Source organism: Anas platyrhynchos, chromosome 1, assembly GCF_047663525.1.
Source record: "Anas platyrhynchos isolate ZD024472 breed Pekin duck chromosome 1, IASCAAS_PekinDuck_T2T, whole genome shotgun sequence".
Classification (NCBI taxonomy): domain Eukaryota; kingdom Metazoa; phylum Chordata; class Aves; order Anseriformes; family Anatidae; genus Anas; species Anas platyrhynchos.
This window is the reverse complement of record NC_092587.1, coordinates 108,395,831-108,399,835: the sequence shown is the minus strand read 5'-3', so window position 1 is coordinate 108,399,835 and position 4,005 is coordinate 108,395,831.

The window sequence follows — 4,005 nt, the reverse complement described above, 5'->3', positions numbered from 1 at the left end:
ATTAAAAAGAGTATCTGAATAAAGCTTCATTTTATTTGAGAAGAGAAGCATTCTTTTGAAACTGTCTCAAATATCATACTTGGCTGCCAGCACATTTTGGGAAAGACAGGTGAGAAGTGAAGCACATTCCTTCCATTAAGCCTTTTGCCACAGTGTCCAGCTTTATCATTTCCTCTTATTGTTCGGTGTGTAAGACAGACACAGGAAAAATTTCTTGTATTGGAACATGCTTTGAAGCAACCTGGGCATAAAGGACTACTTCTTAATTGGCTGCATTAGTATCTTATATTAAGTGTTCCGATACTGCAGTTAACAGATGATTTCTGAAATAGGGGAAAAAAAAAAAAGAAAAAAAAAACTATGGTCAAGAAATACTGCCTACCATTTTAATAATGTTCATACTTTTATCTGATATTCTTTTCAACAGTTATACATAGTTTATAATAACTACCTAAGTGACCACAGTCACTATATGAAGGGTCTTGCGCAGTAAATGTATTAAATGTCAAGGTGGTGTACTGCCTCTTGAGGGGCCTTACAGTCATACAATATTTCATGACCACACTGAAGTAAGAGAGAACCTTCCATAGTCATGGGATCATTCCTATTATTCTACTTCACATTTGTCAAAATTGGTTTTGTGTGTTTTTGTTTTTGTTTTTGTTTTTGTTTTGTTTTGTTTTGTTTTAAGATTGCTAGGTATCACTACCACATGCAAGTATTTTCATAGTCCTGTGCATGCTTCAGTTAGCCTGGGTCTCATACTTTTTATGGTGTTCAGTGTCATAGAGGGGATTAACAGGCTATTCAGGAAGATGTTCATATATGGGGAGCAGACATAGCATTGCTATATGCTGGTTGAAACACACTTATATTGCATGCCAGCTGTTCCATAGGCTTTGCAAATAGCTTATACCCATCTTAAACTCCACCTAAGCCCTCCTTTGATGTTTTTTGGCTACATCCCCAACTGGTGAAAATTTACAGTAACATCCCTGTACAATAGCTGGGGAGCTGATCGCTTGCTTTAAGAAATGTTAATAATATGTATAAGAAACTCACGTTTTGAGAGTTAGGGAATGAAATGTAATAACCTTCATGAGACTGAAGTTAATAAACGTTTTTCTTAGTTTTGTTTCAAAGCAGTCTTCTTGAGCAAAATGCAGGTAGTCTCCTGCCCTCTTACATTTGCTATTTACCTGCTTGTATTACAGACCCATTACAGAGGTAGTAAGTTCCTAACCAGATTCTCCTTCTACCACTTCATAGTACCAGAAGAATCAGTTATCTTTTCTGGGGAAAGCTTCTTCCTGAATAAAAAATGAGTCTGTGGTGTAGAGTGTCTGCTGTTTTTATAGAAATGCCATTGAGAGTTTTTACCACTTTGCTAGCAAGACCTTGAACTGAAAGGTTCATGTGCTGCACTTCAGTGCTGAGAGGTCAACATGCAGCCAGCTGGACTGGTGATTATAGTTCTCATAGTACAATTCAGTTACTGAGTGGTAGTATCCTACATTTTTCATCTGGTTTTCAAGAGAAATACTAACACTTTAAGAAGTTGTGGCTGTGCTCAGCACATATTGTCTTCTTACAAGCTTCCCTCTCCCATACACACCAGAGAAACCTGTTGGGCATGAAACCAAGGAGAAAAGAGGCTTATGGGAGGTTGGGGACATTTGGTTATTTTCATTTGGTTGCAGTTTTAATTTAATTGACACTTATTCAGCAAAGCAATAGGGCCTGCCTTTTCTTGATTTAGGGCTTTAAAAACAAATGTTCTTTTAGTCCATAATTAGCTGTCTTCTCTAACTAAACTTTGCCAAAGTATTTCAAGTCCTTCTAGAGGATCAGACACTCGTTCTGTATGATTCCTCCTGATTCCTGACAGATATTATTGGTATAGTGTAATAATATCTCCAGGAATTTTCAAACCTCTACCTCCTTATGTCTGTCAACAAGTACCCTGTGGACAAAAGCCCTTTGGCACATGCAAACTCGTAACAAAATAGGGAGTTTGAATGCCTGGCTTTCAGTCATGCCGTGTATGCAGCTGTGTTCATTCTGTCCATAGACAATGCGGGGAAAACCTGAAAAAAATTTCTATACAAGGAAGAAAAATTCCCTAACAGATTGAATTGAAGGTGAGAATGAATGAAAACTAATGGCAGGTCTGCATTAGTTATGCCAAGGCGGATACAGAGAGAGTGTTTTTTCACCAAACTATAGTGCAGACATGTATCTGGTTAGTAGACAGATAACAGAGGAGCAGGGGAAGTTCAAGTTTTACTGAATTTTATCAGTACATATGAGAAGACTTTGTTTCTTGTGCAATTAGCTGAGAGAAGAATATTCTTGTGAGCATATCTAGAATCTCAGCTTCATACAGGCAGCCTTGAAAGAGAATCCTTTTAAAGAGAATTTGCTGAGAGGAGTTTATATTAGCTCCCTCTTGAATTGAAAGCTATTCCACCTGCTATCTGGCAGAACAGCAATGTGCATAATTAAAAGCAGACATTTCCAAGACTATGAGTACCCAGCAGGGTTTTGAATGCTGGGAGTAGTGAAGGGTTCTACCTCATCTACACAGTGTTTCCATGCTTTAAGGACTCTGGAGACATTAAATAGCAATATTTTGTTATTATTAATCCTTTTTACAATGGAAAGAGCATCTCAAATAATTTTTGAAGCCAAGAGTCTGTTGTTTCAAGCAATTCACTAAGCAAGCTCAGACACCATGAGCCCTCCCTATTTAAAGCTTCTATGGCTTAATTTATTCCAGAAACTGGGCCAGAAGTAGCAGAAAGGTGAAAATTCAGTGTTTGGTGTCCAGTTTAGTGGGAATGAGAAGTTGTTTTTCTTTTCAGGCTCAGAAGATAATCTGATTGTCATAGAATAAATTATTTCTAGTGAAAAGGTTCTATTGGTATCACAGTCAAATTTGCATTTCAGGTAACTAATTCCAAAATACTTTTTCTTCAACAAAACCATGTCATTAGAAACTACAGATTTGTAGTTATTTCACTTGAAATGTAATCTGTGCTTGTTCATAAATTATCTGTTCTGAATAACAGATAACGTTGCTGGGCTGGAGAGTCTAACATGTTCAAATAATATCTTTTTGAATAGAATAAGTAGTAGCAATTAAAAGCAAATAAAAATGTAATTGCCTGCTCACTATAAGTTTTCCATACTGGGATACCCATTCAACAATAATCTTTGGATTAGAAATGGAAAAGCATTGTATACATTAAGAAGACAAATATTTAAAGAAATTACATGCTGATGGTATCCTTTATTGGCCATATAGTAACAGACTCTTTTTCTTCTAAGAATGTAAGAACTAATCAACAACTAACAAAAGTGTTTTTATGTTAGTAAACTTAATTAACACCAGACAAAGTTTCCCTTTCGTTCTTTCTCGTTACAATCTATAACCTCAACAGAAATGTGGAATGGATGACCACTTCATGGTTCTCAAAGGCTAATTTTTATGGCTTTAAATTCAAGTGAATATTTTTAAAAGTATTTTCCTTTCACCCCAGAAATATTATATCTGCACTGTTTTCCTCATATAAAAGAAATTCATATATAGTCTCCCATTTGGTTATTTGTCTGTAAGTAATCCTTTTCTGTCTTGAATACTTTATCTGCAAACAATACAGATTTTTTCTCAGAAGGTCCAATTCTGAAATGCATAAACCATATAATAAAAACCAGCACTGATTTTAAACAGTTATTCATATGAGCATACGTATTTCCATATGAAAAGAGTTGTAGAATCAGGCCAGAATCATGCAAGTCACCACCGAAGGATGGATTATAGGATTGGAGATGGATAAATGCATGAACCTGTAAACCCTGTTGTATTTTTTTACTTTATTTTGAATGTCCTTTTGTATTAGAAGTTTACAAGGTATAAAGACACCCTATGAGAATTGCCAGACAGTGCTTTAATAAACATAGATCCTGCCTGACCAACCCTTCTATGCATAAATCCAATTCATT